Source organism: Haemaphysalis longicornis, unplaced genomic scaffold (assembly GCF_048455015.1).
Source record: "Haemaphysalis longicornis isolate Haplotype H1 unplaced genomic scaffold, Haemaphysalis longicornis Haplotype H1 scaffold_1, whole genome shotgun sequence".
Lineage (NCBI taxonomy): Eukaryota > Metazoa > Arthropoda > Arachnida > Ixodida > Ixodidae > Haemaphysalis > Haemaphysalis longicornis.
The window spans coordinates 468,650,005-468,667,733 of NW_027526203.1; the positions used below are offsets into that span (position 1 = coordinate 468,650,005).

At 51.4% G+C, this 17,729-nt stretch overlaps 1 protein-coding gene across 12 annotated transcripts in view; it reads right to left on the reverse strand.

The window, feature by feature from the left end:
* Window positions 1–17,729, reverse strand: part of Hts (adducin 1-like protein hts) — a 109,622-nt gene that overhangs the window by 91,484 nt on the left and 409 nt on the right. The window lies entirely within an intron of this gene.

The following is a 17,729-nucleotide window of genomic DNA, read 5'->3' on the forward strand; positions in this document are numbered from 1 at the left end:
GCGCGGTTTTAATACAACTATTTGCTTCGGCGGCGAGCGAGTGACCCAAAATGGCGTCTCCCTCCTGTACGGCGGACGCGTGAATCGAGGCACCCCAACATGGCTCACAGCGCAGCGCTCTCCGCGGTGAAGCTGCACTTCGGGGCAAAGTTTCGCGCATCACCCGCACCCCAAGGTCACTCCCAAGTCCGGTAAACTGCGCCGCCACTTAGACGACTCACTGCAATCTGCGGCCGTTAGTCCTTCAGGGAGTTATCCCTAGTGCGCCACGTCGAGAATGACAGCTGAAAGAACCGAGTCCCCTACTGCTCAAAGCGACTGGCGTTAATTCACCACCCCACAGCTGCCTCACATTTTGCGGCACCGCTTGGGAACAGTTTTCGGCGCATTACTGCCTTTTGGAGCAGGATGGCGCAGCACTTGCACCCCTGCAAGGTGTTCCAAGCGTTCAAAATGCGAACACGAGCAGGCAGTCGGGAATCGGTGTCGACCATAACACAGCCTACCCCCAATGCTATCACGCACCGGGGGAGGGAGGATTGACTAGCTCGCATCCTCACAGCCTCACGGCAAAAGGCGGAAGGGCGACGAAGCGACACGGCCCGCGAGGCCAACCGCTGCGCAGCCCGGGCCTGGCGCCAAACTGCGGGTAAAAACTTATTTTTAAAGGGAGAGCCAAGGGCGGCCGCCCAGCGAGCCGAAGTTTGCGCAAGTCCCGCCACAGACCATGTAGCAGTGACCCGCGCGTAAGCATTCGGCCCACGCCCAGCACAGTCTCCTGGAGTTCGCTTCCAGCGCACATAAAAGGCGCAGACGCAACGACCCAGGCACCAATCGTAACGCAACCCGCTGCATCGCTACGAACACCGGGGCATCGCTACGAGCACCGGGGCTCCTCAAGTGTGCGCACGCGACAACAGGGAGGGACGGCCAACTACAGGGAAGACTCGGAGCGAAACGAGATATTTTTGCAGATGCAGTGCTCCACCAAAGTTTCCACCCCACACAGCCAGCGTTGAAACAGCTAAAAGCAGTAATCATTGGTGGCTCAGCATCGCCGATTGTTGTTAGTTCGAACCAAACAAAAGGGTCCTATAATAAATTCCCTTTACAATCTGGCGAGAAATTTGACCAAAAAAATCCGGCCCGCCGTGAGAGGTCGTTAAACTGTCCTTAATGATTTCGGTTTACTTCACACGCTCCTTGAGACGTCCCCGTCATAAAGTATGCCTCGAGGTGCAGAAAACATTTTCTAGCCCGTGTAAAAACAAGAGTTTGTGGATAGTGAAAGTACAAGACACAAAATCTAAAAATGCTAAATTTTCTACAGAACGCAACAAGTGCTAGTGCGCCTGCAAATGAATTTTTAAAGCTCATTTGGTGAGGGAGGGGGGGGGGGGGGGGGGCGGCAGAGAGAGAGACGGCCAGGACGAGACGAACAGAAACGTGGCTGGAATGGAGAGGTTGACAAGTGAGCAAATAGCAGCCGATTTCGCAGCTGGGTTGAAAGCTTTTGCACGAGATCCCCCATTTAGTTTACACGAGAAGCGCACCCGGGACCGGCTAATAGAACATACTTCCGTTAGAATCCAGAAACTGCACCTAACAGGTGAGTTAGCAGTCAATGGAAATAATCGAACCCGGTGTGCACAAGGCGTAGAAGCTTGGCAGGACCACGAGGAAGAAGAACGAGATTCAAGTAATATTTTTGCGAAAGCTGCAATATACAATTAAGCTTTTCTTTGCTTTAAAACTAGAGATGGAATCTCACATACAGTGCTTAATATGAATCACCACAAAAACTGCACGGGGACAGGTCCACCCATGAAAAAGTCGTCCCCACGAGTTTCCGACATTTTTTTCGTAACAGCCCGAAGGTGCTTTCACAAGTCGGTCCTTCGGTGTCTGGTTCAAGCAGAGGGTCACGGAGAGCTGCTTCGACAAACGCCCACCACCGCCCAGAATCCCACCCACCCGAAAGCCCATCTCTGGCCCCACTTCTCTCGCACACATCACGGGGGCGGCGGCAAGCAAGAGAGACAGCGAGGAAAAACGCAACCTGACAAGTGAGCTCGACGCAGTGACCGTAGCGCCGGTCAAGCGCGCCACGACGGAGGATGCGCGGCGGCCAAACCGGTTGGCGCCGCCACGACACGTGGGTGGGACCGCGCTCCCTCTCTGGGCGCGCGCGCGCCGCTACGAGAGTAGTAATAGAAATAAAAGGCCGCCGCCGTCGGGCGGGTCGGACGCAGCCTGTTTCGTCAGACAGGTTCGGCGCGCTTTCCGCAGCAGCGCTGCCGAGCACAGCGCAGCCTTGGCGTGCTGCACGCCGCACGAGGGCTGACCACTCGGGCCCCAGAAGCCGATTCAGTTACTACCATGAACAGAGATTACTGCCGATCGCGAAAATGCTCGCAGGGATATGACCCAGGACTTCCGGGAAGGGGCTCCAAGCAACCGAGGAACAAAAAATGGAGAAATCACATAGCTGGGCTTCGTGTTCAATAAAGTGACACCATCGGTTCTAGTCGATTTCAACGTAGTGTCACGCGGACCATGGGATCTCACTTGACGGCACAGCGGGCCAAAATGCAGGCCTGGCCAGCTCAGTCCCCCAAACGCTCACCCCACTAGCCTACAAGACCGTACCGGGAATCCGTGCAACGGACACACACGAGGGCCACTGCGGCCGGTCCGCGACGACACATCGCACACGTGGTTGCGGAGGCCAATGTGCCGTACATAGCTAGCAGAAATATGCGCTCGTTTTACACCACGCTGCCACATTAGGGCTACAGCGCTCGCGCGAGCATCCCGAGATGAAAGAGTTTCTCTTGAACTTGGCACCAATTGATTCACTCCGAGGAACTTCGAGCGTCTTTCGCAAGCTAGACGAGAAAATCTTGAACGGCGGTGACGCCTTTCTCAAGAAAGGGCGCGCACCGCGAGCCACCCGGGCAGCAGCCCTGGAGGTGAGGCTTCGATCGCGGGACTTTTGCGAATGGCGAAACCAGTTTTTGCGGATGCACACGCGACGGGCGCCGTCCTGCTGCTGCCCACTTTGCAAACGCGCTGCGTGCATAGCGAAATCGCGTCATGCGGCCGGCACACAATAGCGCGCACGGCTTGATCTACGCAGCCGCATGGAAGTGGCACAAGAACACGCAGCAAGATTCCACCGTAGCGACAAGAATCGTGCCGCATAATGCCGATTGCCCCACGGACAGCGCGGCCCCATCGGAATCACAGCGGCGGACGTCGCAGGTTTCGCAGAAGCCATCAGGGGTAGTTTATACAGCTGCGTGCACATCAGCACACACCTACACTGCACACATACGCAGCGTGCCGTGCAGACTACCTTGGCTGCAGCAAACTGCTGGATTGCCTCGCGGATCCTGGTGACTTCCATAATGCCAGCTCAATGCCCTTCGAATCGGCATGAAACACCACGCTTATTTCCCAGCCTGGACATTGCATCCGCGAGAGCCACACATCCTAAACACCTATAGGCGCAACCACATGCGACGTTTTGGTCGCGTTTGGAGACCGTCCGCGGCGACGCGCGTTCAGCGCGCGCCACCAAATACACAGCAGCGCGCTCGGAGCGCCGGTGTCTGCGCATCCCAGATTTTCGGTCCGTTTTCGGCGTCTGCGCCGGATGTTGCTGTCCTCAATTTCCGGTCCCCCTCCGCACGCAACATGGCGGCTCTTTATTTGGCGGCTCTTTAGCACTTTATTTAATAGAACATCAATTTAACGTGTTTTGTTTGTTGAAGTTTTGATTATTCTTCAGTTTATTAAGAATGACTTAAACAGAACGATGCTGCCTTTACCAAAGTAAGTCTGGCAACTTGGATCGGAGAAGCGCTCTTCGCGCGTCTCATGTGGTTGCTCGCCCTCTCCAACGCCCGTTCCGCGTCGGCGCCAGGCGCCGCAGACGGTTGCAAGACGCGGCCAAAACGTTGCATGTGGTTGCGCCTTATCAGAGACCCCAACTTGGAACATCACAGAACGCAGCCACGCTCTTTAGAACTACCCGTGCGGCAGCATAGATGTGCCTCAGGAAACCGGCCACTAGACTAAAGCGGCCATAATACGGAAAGGGGTATCTCCAAAACAGCGAGCCTGAATACTGAACACAGCGCTGGCATTGCCCTACCACTACCAACTCTCTCCTCGGCCCTCTAGGTCCATCGGGTGAGTTTATCCCAAAAGACCCGATATGTGCGAATACAAAAGGGCGCGGCACCACTCAAACCGTCTGCGACGAAGCAGGCACCGATGTGCTGCAAAACCGAAAATAACAAAATAATGTGGTTGATTCCTCTTTCATAGGAATCGGTAAAACACTGAAGTGCAATGAGCCTTCACGGGTGCATTTAAATGTTTGTTGTGCATCCATATGAACTTGCAAATCGCTATTTATATTACGTCGGTACGGCACCGTTGACGCATCAACGTTAGACACTGGATTGCACGCGCCGGAACATTACGTAAATCCGACTGAAACCACAGCCCCTTGAAAACCGTGCGAACGAAACCGGAAACCGAAATCAAAAGCAGTAGGTGTCGGAGGGCGCCTAATTTCACCCGCGTACACCAAGACGCTGGCATCGAGGCGACAACTGTCGGCGCTCATTAGCGTCATGATGAACTACTTCGCTGCGCCTATCCCGAACGCGGTCGGATAGATATAAGGCGCGTTCGTACACCTATTTCCGCTTTAATTCACAGCGCAGTTGGCAAATTTACCTCCCGTTGCGGCGAGAGAGTTCCTGACTTGAATCCGGGAGGAGCCGCGTCAATGAATCTTTTTCTGGCGATGTCATTTCCGTGACGGATACGACGCCGGTGAGATTTTTGCGTACCCGGGCATAAAACACTTTCGTGGTAAAAAATTCTCCACCAAGGTCCAAGGGTTGTCAGCGCGACGCCCGAGGCAGCGGTGACAAAACCCCGGTACCCACCAGGCAGGTCCCTTTGGGCGCGCAACACGACTGACAAGCGCTCACTGCCCGAAAATGACGAGCTATGGACATCCTCGGTGCGTACTGTTTCAACCGCATTACCAGGCTCGCTCCAAACACAAAGGCTTGCGCACGTGTCACATGCCCCCGAGCCACAAGGCGAGCTTTTTATCGACGCAAAACGGGGCAGGACTTGGCGAATAGTCTACTAGCTGAGCACTCCGGACCGTTACAAAGTCCTCGAGCGAAACCCCGCGCCCTGGGAAATGTTGAAAGGGCAGTGACACAAAAATTTTGCACCTTTTTTTTTTTTGTTGCGATAAGTAGCTAATGACCTATTTATCACGTGCAGAAACCTGATTTGCTGCATTTCAGCGAGTGATGGTTATTTAATTAAAGACGTTTTTAATTGATTGATTGATTGATTGATGTAGGGTTTAACGCGCCGACGCAATGCAGGCGATGAGGCGCGCCGTAGTGGAGGGCACCGAATTAATTTTTACCAGCTGGGGATCTTTAAAGTGTGCCGAAATCTCGTACACACGGGCGTTTTTGCTTTTCGCTTCCATCAGAAAAGCGGCCGCGGCGGCCGGGAATTGAACCTGCGTCCTCGTGCTCAGCAGCACAACGCCTCAGCTACTGAGCCACCGCGGCGGGTGAAGACGTTTAATGCAGCCAGCCGCAGTTTCGGTTGTAGCGGGTGCCAAGACAGGCTGGATTTCGTATAAACAAAGCTGCCCACATGACCGTCGGACGGATATCACAGAGCAGAGCTGCCGTAGCACTGTCGATTCGCGTCGGCGGCAGTTTCTGCTAATGCCCCCACGTACTGATCTCGTGAGCCGCTTAATTAAAAAGCGAACGTGGACTCGATGGAGGCGACGCGAGTGCAGATTGCTGCCGCGACTAGAGAACGACGCGCGACGCTCGAGACAGTGGGTGGGGAGACGCGCGCCGGGAGCAGCCGGCCGGTCTGCCTAGAGATGTGTTAGGCTTGACACTGCATCGGATATTCGATTGCCGCTCTCGTAAGCGGCGCAGATGACGATTTTTAATGCACTTCGCCATCGCATCATTGACTCCTGTCTTGTATGTCCTGCCTTGTTCGGAACTTGAGTTCCATTTCGTGCAGCGGTAACAAGCTATCGCTCGAACTACCTGCGCCATTTCGCGGCCGTGGCCGCCGCCTGCGCATGGACCGTGCGGCTTGCTCAGTGCGCTTTTCGTGACCCCGGCGCGTTTTCGCGTCTTGTGTAATAAAAAGCACTGTAAAACTTAGGTCGCCGTCAGCTGCCCGATGAGCCAACGAAATCCCGGCGCCTCCGCCGCCAACGATCGTATCGTTGGTTGCTCGAGAGCAAAGCTTCCGACCTCCGAAGGGAGCGGCGAGTCGGCGCGAAACGCCGGCAGTAGTGGTTTTGTTTGGAAAACCAAAAGAAATGGACTGGGGATAATTATGAGCCCATCTGGGGGCTCACCTGCAGTGCGGAAGCGGCCAACACAAGCTCATGACGTGTTTGGATGTTGTTTGTTTACTATTGCGCGAGTTCCTCCGCTGGCTGCTCGGTTGCGATTGCGTTTCGCACTTCAAATTAATGTTAAATATGTTGTAGGCTGTATTTGCCGCTGATATTTTGTAGATGATGTATGTGTGTTCACACCAATCTATCTCAGAAGTTATCCAGTACCCCTCAAGAACGGCAATAGCTCATGTACGGCATCACTCCGCCTAAGCGACGGACCGGGATGGCAACAGGCGCGCGCGTTTTGAAAGGAGATTGCTATGAATGCGTGATACCGCCTGCCTTTCCTCACGCAGTTTGTGTTTGTTTGTCGTCGCTGGAGCAGTTTATAAGCATATTAAGTCTGAAAAATCACGGAAACGGCTCGTGCCATGTTCAAAATATTCCCAGCAACGCACTAGTAGTTGCGCGAAGTTAACATCCGGCTGCGGTAATGAGGCACAGCGGAAGCTTGCGTTGCCGTTCTTAAGTTGTACCCGAGTTGTGTGTACTAGAAGAGAGGTGTGTGTCGTTCCGGGACGATTGCGGGGGGGGGGGGGGGGGGGGATTTTGCGACGAAAATTTCTGCTGAGGAACTCCTGTTGTAAGCAGCGCCCCTGGCGGCCGCTGCCTACCACTTGGTTTCACAAGTTGTGTTTGTTGATTGATTGTAGGGTTTAACGCGCCGACGCAACGCAGGCGATGAGGCGCGCCGTAATGGAGGGCTCCGGATTAATTTTGACCACCTGGGGATCTTTGCCGTGCGCTGAAATCTCGTACACACGGACGTTTTTGCTTTTCGCCTCCACCAGAAAAGCGGCCGCCTCGGCAGGGAATCGAACCCGCGACCTCGTGCTCAGCAGCGCAAGTTTTGTTTGTTAAATACCGATTTATTGCCCTAAATAGTCTTATTTTTGACTGCAACAGGAGCTCTCTGGGGAACGCTTGCGCTCCATACAATTTTTTTTATCGAAAAAGGGACCCGCGCACGCGAAATGGTCCCCCACCCCACGACGCACCTCTACCTTTTCTAGTACACTGTACCGGAGTATAGCAGTGCCGCGCCGGGGGACACAGGAGGAGGATAAACATCTTTATTTTGGCAAAGTTTCAACAGAGTCAGTCAGTCCAGGACACCATATATATGCCTTGCCAGCCGCTGCAGCCCGCTCGGCCAGCCGAAGCTTGTCGGACAGGCGTGAGCTGGACAGGGCGCGCCTTTAGCGCTTGGGAGCGCTGAACGGATTCGGACTGGGGAGAGGGTGGGAGGGCCATCCACCAACCATGTGGGACAAGGCGCCGTCCGCTCCACCGAACGGGCAGCTAGGGAGTAGTGGCGGAGTAGCAGCGGAGCAGCGGCACACCCTTTTAGGGTGGGGAAAAGCGCTCGTGAGCTGAACGGATTCGGTCTGAGGAGAGGGTGGGAGGGCCATCCACCAACCATGTGGGACAAGGCGCCGTCCGCTCCACCAAACGGGCACCTATAGTTCATACCACATTGTTAATAGAGGGTCCACTGAGGGCGCAAAAATAGTTTTAGCATACCGGGTACCCTCCGCTAACGCTACGGCGGCGGGTAGCGGGGCCCGACTGGGAAGGTGAAAAATTCATTCAGGTGGGGGGATTAGTTCCGGCGGCCGGCCTTCGCCATGCCCGCGCCTTCTCTGCACTGAGGGGAAACCTCCTCGCCCTCCCCGCGCGCGCATGCGTGGTCGGGTCCCGGTAACCCGCTACCGTAGCGTGAGCCTCCGCTAGCTGCTATGCTAAAACTCTCTATTCACCGCGATGAGGGTTTTAAAAGGACCTTTCAGTCTCCCCTCTCGGCCGGTGGAATTGCAAGGCCCCAACGCCTTTTATCGCTTCCTTCACGGTGAGTTAGGCGCCCTCAGGGGGCGCTTTATTAACAGCAATGTAGCTTCCACGTGTTGCATGCAGCTTGTGGAATGAGGTCATTTGAGCGGAGTAGTGGTACACCCTTGTGGTGGTGTGCCTGCCCGATAGATAGGTGTCGGTGGGGCGGGGGAAGGGTGCACCAGGCCAGGCTGATGGGTCATTTCTGCGTATGTCAGGAGGGGAGTAAATCTCTGGGGGCGGCGTTTTCTTCGTTCTCCGTGCGCCGTCTCGTTCCCTCTCACTCCCAGCTGGGCGGGAGGGAGCCCATACGATCTGGATCTGTCGCTGCGGGGGCTGGAGGAGTGACACCGGCGATCCAAGCCGTGGGGCACGTTTGCGAACCATGAAGAATAACAACCACCCCGCTTGTCGTTCTGATAGGATGACAGCGAATACTTTAAGAACAATTGCACCTCGCCTTTCGGGCAGCCCTTCACGACCGACTTAGACGACTGAAGGCTCAGTGACCTGGGGAGCAGTCAGATCAGCCCCGGAATGCGGGTAAAGCCGGCGGACCTAATCAGCGTTTGTGCAGCCCTTTTGCCCGGTCCCGTTTGAAACAACGCTCCGAGAAAGACCTTCCAGATGTCCTTCAGAGTCGGTAAATCTTTAACCCCCCCCCCCCCCCCCCCGAAAAACAGTGCACAAGTGGCATGCGCAGCGCCTTCCATTTGCCACACCTTTACTCTCTCATCAGCATACACTAGTGACGACCGAACGAGACAAGATGGCGGGGCGGGAGCCGAGCCACCTCGGCGGCATCGGAAGTGAGCGACATTCGAGAGCGCCGCACGTAGACAAGAGCGTAGCCGCCAACATGGCGGAAACCACGTGCTCAGGTTGAAGTTCCCTCCGGCAACACTACTCCGTCGCACCGAAAACAATGAGAGGAACTACCCAGCTGCGCTATCCAATGCTCGTCGTCCTTCGGAGCCTTACCGCGCGGCGCCGATTGTCTCGCGCACCGGTAGTATGCGGTACTGCAATATCGGGAAACGGCAGCTACATTGCACGCCAGCAAACGCCGACTTTGGGCATTTTGTACGCACCCTGGACGCATGTCAGGGAGAAGGACCATGCCGTTTCACGAAGAAGCGCCAGCCGCTGTGAAAGCGTCACTTCGAAAATCGCCTCAGGACTGTCGCTGTTTATCCGGGAAAAAAGATCATGTCAATTACATTTCGACCCCGTTAAATTCCGTTTAAATTTCCACACTACAAAAATTGGGTAGTACAAAAACTTAGAATAGGAAAACAATCTCGCTTCTCGCCAAAAAACTTTTGCATTCATTTGAAAAGGGCTTTGACGTGGTGATTGCAAAACTGACTTTCTGTAAATGTATATTCTTACGCAAATTAAATTTAGCAAAGCTCTGTGGTTTATTTTTGGACAGCTTTCTGCGACGTCCCAGTATTTATGCTGCCTGAAATAGCGATAGTATCCAAAAGCCCATGTAAATATCCTGGAGACAGTGGGTTCACATTTGCTATGTTGCACGCTTTTTTTTTTTCTTCCTTGAAGACCTTAGAGTAGCCCCACGAAATTTCAAAGCTGAGATAACTAGTGTGTGAAATTGAAGCCACTGCAGCCCAGAGCGGAGTTGAGCAAGCTAGCAAAGGCCAGTTCTTGCTAACACAAGGATAAATGTAAGTTGTAGTCTCTTTATTGGGAACACTGCATGAAGCGGAGATGGCCCCACCCTAGTTTTAACATAGCGGCTTGCGGAGGCTCGCGCTACGGCAGCGGGTTAGCGGGACCTGACGCGCGGGGAGGGCGAGGAGGTTGCCCATCAGCGGAGCGAATGCGCGGACATGGCGAGGGGCGGCCCGCGGAACTAATTCACCCTACCGGAACGAATCCGTAAGTGCCCAGTCGAGTCCCGGTACTCGCCGCGTAGCGTTAGCGGACGCTACCTGCTATGCTAAACCTCTCTTTTTGCCGTGAAATAACCCCCTAGGCGAAAGGAAGTCCGCTCCACTTATTGCACCACGGGCGGCCGCCGAAGGAATCTTCTCCCTCAGGCATCTTGGATAGGTTGCGTCCCCATCCGGCGAGACCTGTGCCCTCTGATGAGAGGCAAATCTTCGCTATGTAAATATATGCTCAAAAAACTCTTTCTGTCGTCCCAAAGCGATGGCTCATCCTGTTCGGAAATGGCTCCACTGGCTGTTGTGCTGCTTCTGCCTTGCAGCACCACTTCGGATGCACTTTTGTGTCCGAAACGCCTGCCCGTATCTCTGCAGTGGCAACTATAATTAGCGTGGCCTGTTTCCAGATGGGTACATTTTCAGGCAAAGCTTTAGTGTTCTCACTGATGGCGTTAACGCGAAAACGGGTCAAGTGGTAGAAAAAAAAAATGCTACTCGTGGTGGGAATCGAACCTAGGTCCCTCGAGTTGTCAAGCCGGCATCTTTCCAATCGCTCCATTTCGGCAGGGCTGAAGCTGTTTGGATTTGGAGAGGGGTGCAAGGACGTGCAAAATTAGACAAAAATCCTGCACCCCACCGTGTAAAGATGATGATCCTTCACGAGAAAGCTTTGCGTGCAGCTATCGTTGTCGTTAGACGGAGGGGTGCCTGATTTTTATTTCCACCTAATAAAGGTCAATGACATGTTTGCCTGCAGCTACCAAACGAGATACTCAAGAGAGCTATGGAGCGGTTTTGCTAAGTTTAAGTTCGGGCAGCAAAGGGCCATTACTGATTTCCCTCCTTTTCTAAGCATGAGATTTGAGATGGCTTGACTGCTGTGGTCAAGGGTGGTGTCAAGGCACTGCAGCAGATCAGAACCCAGGTGACATGAGCGAAAAGGTTTAAAAGCGCAAAAAAAAAAAAAAAAAAAAAAAAACACGAACACAGGACACCAGCCAGGTGGGAGCTCTTGCGGCTGTTACCATTACAATATTCAGGGCCTATCGAGGATGGTTAATCAGCTACTGTTGTGCATGCCCCCGAACCTACACGTTCCAGCTGTGACGTGGTTGCTGGCTTCAGGTTCCTGCACCCGAGCCACAGTGGGCATCAGCCAATGGGGGCAGCAGATGTACCAACAGTTCTTTGGCAGCACACTGAGCCCACTTCCTCCTGCAAACTAGTCAACACTTATTTTCACCCACAGAACTGCGACCTGCAATGGAGCTGCGGAACCCACCCAGCAGCTTAGACAATTTCTCTCCACAAAATGTGTCCCTGGTATTGCAACAACTATGCTAAGATGCCATTAAAAAAGAAAACAGTTAAACATGAAGCTTGTAAACACGCAATACCAATTAAGGGAAAGGGACAGTGTCTACAAAGACCAGATGATGCAAGCTTCCGCTTTGCCGGAAGTGCACACACAGAATAACCTCAGCGGTCCAAATAAGCACAGGGAATGGCTAGCTGCGAGCTTCGCCCGCTGCTTACGAAAAAGAAACACTTGGATCAGCTGCCCTTCACTTCAAATTTGTGGGGGGGGGGGGGGGGGGGGGGTTTAGTGACCATGTGCAAAAGGCGTTTCAGGACGCCTTCAATTTTTTTTTTTTCGGTACTGGTGCAGCAGGTCAGATGTGGCCAAAGGGGATGCTCAGCCTCTCATCTGAATAGACCTTTCCTAAGCATTTGATCGGGTGTGCCACAATTTTTATTTGCAGTCTGGCAGGGATTAAAATACCCCTGACTGTTATAAAGGCTTGCAGCATTGCTAGAGACATTGCATTACGTGACTCACTGTGCCCACTGTGTGCTGTTTGTGCCTGTTGCCATCAGATTGTACATTGCACATGTTCCCATTGTATTTAAATCTTGCCTTAAAACTAAACAGTATAAAAGACTGTGGGCTTAAAACATCGGGCGGCAAGTTGAGCTGTCCAGCATATGTGGATGACAGCACATTCTTGCTCTGACAAACAGCATAGAACTAAGCAATCTTGCCAAAGTAAACATGAAAGGGACTAGAATCAAAGTATTAGTTGGGAAAATGGAGAGGAGACTAACAGAAAAGAAAATTTCTGCAGGTTCTTCAGGATGCAACAGGGTACATATAATCTCCGCAAGGCTGTTTTGAAGGGACAGATAACACCATTTTTGGAACTCAGAGTATAAATTTGGGCTGCCTAAGCAGCATCTGATTCTCATTTACTCATTGTAATAGTTATAGTGTTCAAAATAAACATAAGGCAGTCATGGAGTTTTCTAAGGGGAGTTGTGGACATTCAATTTTACGACCGCATGGATTCATTAAACTTTTGTTTAGACTTTAAGAAAGGAGATGTCATGTGAAGAGTTAAGCCCGAGCTCCGAGACAGCATTCTGTTTTGCATGGCTGTCACTACAGTGCATGCACACTTGCAACTAGATAGTGGGACGAACTAAACCGCCACGATTGTGGCCTTAAAGGAGCCATGAAGACAAAATACAAGTTTGTGTTATTCGAAAGATTTCAGGTTTTATAGTGCCCCCAGCACTTCTCCAAATGAAAACGATGCTTTATTCACTTAAAAATTAATTTAGGTTAAAATTTTGATTTTCCCGCTAAACCGTGCATTTTCGTGGTCTGCAATGACATCACAGGAAACAAATGCTCTGCAGCCGATTGGGAAGCCCTGTTTACCGTTAGGGAACCTGGCTGGCACCACCATACTATGGCGAGCTGTTTCTGCCTTTGGTTTGTTTCGGACCGTATTTAAATCTGGCTTGTTTTTGTTCAGGGAGGAAATAATCGTTTCCTGAAACATAGTGCTCGCTCGACAAATATGATCACGTAAGACGCCCTTGCTTGCGTCAATCGTCCTCTGTTGTCTGAGACAAACCCAAAGCCTCGCAGTACTGTGCAGCTAAACCATGCAAGCATAGTGCGCGCAGTACCAACAGCAGCACGCATCGGTACTTCTACGTTTACGTGTAATTTCGTAACTTCCACGGTTTGTCCCACGATTCTTGCTGATTTAAAAAGAATGTGCCCTAAATTTAGGTGCAAATATCTCGTTCGGCAAGCTTATAAGCTCTGCCCAATTTGCGTCTGCTTTTGCACCCTCCGCCAATCGCAGAGCTGGCTCGAATGACATCATAGGTTCTGTTGCAGGAAATGAGCGAGTCGCATGGCCATTCCCTTTTTTCCTAATTATATAGCTTATCTGGGCGAAGTTTACGTTAAAAGTAGCGTCAGTATGATTCTAACGAGGCAATTTTTTGAATGAATCGAACTTGTGTTCTGTCTTCGTGGCTCCTTTAAAGGGGCCCCAAGATGGATTTCAAAGTGGTTTTGTTTGTATCAGATCTACTCTAGTTCTTGTAGAGGCAAGTCCGAAAAATAGTAAGCATATTCACTCACGGTAACAAAGGCTATTACTCTGACAAGGTGGGATCATTTGTTGCCTCGACGACTTGCGATGACATAACAGTCGGAGGTGAAGCGAGCATTTCACGGTTGCCCACCTGGATCCACCTCTATTGACAGCCCAAATTGTTTGCAGCGGCATCGTCACCATAGTTACTTCAGCGAGTGGGTTACACGTTGTGGCTTGGCATGCATTCGCTTGAGCTGCATTGAGACGAGCTAGCTTCCCGGTCCTTAGGGACTCTAAGCAGGAGGTATTACGCATACAGTGACTGCAAGAGGCGACTGCGCATGCACAAGAATTAGTGAAAAATAGTACTGGCATGTTACTGACACATATTTTGTCGCCACCACATAGCTCCCTGCGCTGGTGAAGCGCACCCTCATCTTGATTACAGCAATTGCACTGCGCTCCGCCCTTCATGCTTGGTACAGCCAATAAAAGTGACCTTAGTTGACGTCTATCACATTATTTTTGCTAAACGATGGCCAGAAGCACTACAAATAACTATTTTTCAGATGAGCGAGCGAAATCGCCGCGCCTACTTGTGCTAAGCCTCACCCGCCTTAAATGGTTCATATGCGTAATGAACTCGCAAAGCTCTTTTGCATCTTTAAACTTGTGCTGGGCAAGGTAATGCAGGTTTACTGCATAATTATTACAATATATTTTACTCATTTTATGCCAAACTATTTAGTGCAGGCACAAATTGCTAACCTTTGTAACCACGAAAATAATACCTCCATTGATTTTCAACTAGGGCTGGGCATCGATTAAAAATTTTAATCAGATTAATCGGTTGCGTTGGTTTGATGAAAAAGATCGGAATAAAATTAATAATATTAGAATAAACTAATATCAGTGTACTACTAGGCATCGTCTAGACTAAGGACGTTGATGTGACTGGGAGGCTTATCACCAAGCCCGTCATTCCCTAGATTTATTAAATCAGGATCATTGTGGTCGTGGTTTACTTACACCAGAGCAATTCTATGCAGCGGTAATGCAGTGCGAGAGCCCGCTCGTAGTTTTGTTTTTATATAGTGCATATTTGTTTTACGAATAGACATTTTCCCGACCGTTTTGGCTATCCCCTTGCGGTTTTTATCTGTATAATCTCTGAGCATACTTGCACCGTTTCTGCTGTAATGTAAGGCGGGTTATTTGAACACGAGTAGGAGCCTCGACATGCTTGCACAGAATTTTAACATGGCACTCTTGGTTCACGTCGCTCACACAACTTCAGCCGATTAACCGGTTAAAAGAATTAATCACGACTAAAGCATTAATCGATTAATCGGAAAATTGATCGATCAATCGTCCACCCCTAATTTTCAACCGAAACCGAGGCTTAGCACTTCAACACTACGTCGCTAACTTTACCACGGTGATCGTTTGTTCATGTCGCTGCTTTTGGCACAGACAACTGGGATAAACAAAGCACGCAAGAAAAGAGTGGACACAACAGCCCTTCACTTGTTCTTTTTTTTATGCATGTTCGCAATGCTAGACTTTTATGTATTAGCTCAGCTGTCAGTGTTATTACATAATAAATATTGCCTCGTTTCCGCTGAGGGCCTGTGTGTACACAGAAGCTTCAGATGATGCCCAGCATTTATCCATATGATTTATTACCTCTCAGATTCATTTCTAAAATACACACATTGTAACTAGAAAACAAACTCCTGTGCAAAATTTGAGTCATCGCATAAAAATACCAGGCCACAGAACTTGAAACATGCATGAGGTTATACAATGCAACATAACATCCCTGCGTTTTAACACGGGCCAGAAAATGGGTTCCCAGAGGTCAAGCGAGCTAGATTTGAACTCTTGAACCCTGCAAGACTAGAATGAGGCTGTGAGTTGCTCCCACCGCTTCCCACAAATTGTCGACATAGCGAGACAAGTGAACCCAGTTCCTTGAGCACTGTAAGCACATTTCAAGCAGCAGCCAGACAGAAAGCAACCTTCAGCCACATTGCACCAAGCAAAGTATCTTCCGACCTTGCCCACATTTTTGGACACAACCATAAGGCCACAGCAAATGATCAAAATTTTACTGCAAATGCTACACACTTATACGTGACATTGTGGATATTCCTGGTAAAACTCCATGTCCAGCCCAAATTTCCACTATCAGGTTCATAAAATGCCTCACTCACGTGAACTAGAATATAGTCAGGTTTCACACCGTGAAAGTTCAACCCTACCAACTACACACTGGACGGCAGAAAATGTTTGGAAATTCCAGCACATGAACGCAGAGTACCTAAGGCATGTGACTGCACGCTTACGGAGAATGAAAAATGTTCCTAACATAACTGCACGTTCACTTTTGCTGCACGTCTTACGAGGGTGTTACGATACTGGGCGCTGAACCAAGTGGGGGTGCATAGAGGGGAGAGGGTTTGCACCTCGGTCCTCCGCAGCATTACACTGTTGATGAAACTGGAAAAGTCAGGCTAGACTAGGCAGGGTTGGGTCGAAACAGCCTATTTAGGTATGCGATGCTGCGGAACGACCAAAAAACACTCTCCCGGTATACAAGGTATCAATGAAAACCCCCCGGTAATTGGAAGTGCACATGAGGGACTCCTATCCACGGCATCCCAATCAGGAATTAAAATCAAGTCGCAAATTTCCCTTTCTTTCTTTCTCTCACACACACAGAACGCCGTAAGTACATCCACACGCTTTGATACAAGGTCAAGGAAACCAAAATTAGTTTAAGCGGCCGAACCACGCAGCATCTTCCAGGATGACGACTAGAAGCAAACATGCTGAAGGTGACACGAAAAATCGCGCTCACTGCATTCATCGGTTTTGAAAACAACCGATTATAAATATAAATGCCCGTTCACACTTGCGACGAAAGCGGGCGAAAGCGATGGGAATGCTGTCACGCGACGAAAATTGGTCCCGACCATTGGGCAAAAACGATTCTCGCGCGACAAAGCGACGGAGTTCCCGTCGCTTTCGTCGCAAGTGTGAACGGGCCTTAAGGGTTAAATGCGAACGGCGACGAAGCATCTTTAACACCCAATGATAAGGACGAAGAAGACGGCCGCAGCACCGGGAAGTGGCAGTGGCAACGTCACCGCGGACGTGACTGGCGTACGAAAGGTGCCACCAGTGTTTCTCGAACGCTGCATAGAATCGGCAGCGCCAACACGGAACGGAGAAAGGCACCGCTAGATGCGGAACCAGCAGGTAACGCGGACAGTGGCACCGCAAGGCTTATCGGCAGCAGCTAAACATGCAGCGTAACCGTTTCCTAATCGCACCGCCTGGACGCTTTCGGGTCTCAACACATGCAAAGAGGCTCAAGACGAGCCATTTCGTGGATGGGCTCCAGCAGCGACAAGCTGCTCGAAGGAGAAAAACTGCCCGATCGATTGAAGCAGCATCGAACTATGTGATCGGCGACTTGACACCTGGGCAGAGCGGCGTCGCGCTCATGGCAGGTCCTCAATGGCGAATAGGCGTGGCACGTCCCTGCACGTGGGGAAAGCGCACTCTGGAGCGAAACATCACTCGCGGCGCTTCTTTTTCGGTAGCAGTGCAACGAATTTCCGCAGGTGGAACTCGGAAGAAGGAACTTAGCGAAACCGGCGCTTGGCTCGACGCCAGGCACGGCATCCTGCACTGGCAGTGTAGCCAGGCGTGGGCATGCGACGGCGCAGCATCGCGTTTGATTGATACCGGGGCGACGATTCGCTGCACGGCTTCAGCATTCGCCGATGCGGATGCTCATGCCTACAAGCGACGCCGAGCCGCACGCGCGGTTCTCCAAGATGAGGTAAGGAAACACTGGGCGGCGGGTAATTCTCCGCGGGGCTGCAAAACATGCAAGTCGCTCGTTCGGCGCCACTCGATTGTGTCTATACAGAAGAATGTAAAGAAAGCCTGCGAAGAGCGTGCGCGAGAGCATCGGAACATGGCGTCTAAAGTAAGACTTCCATCGAAACCGCGCCTCGCGCACGCGCGTGGAATACTTACTCCGGACATAATAAACACTTCTAACTACTCAACTGTTACGGAAAGCGC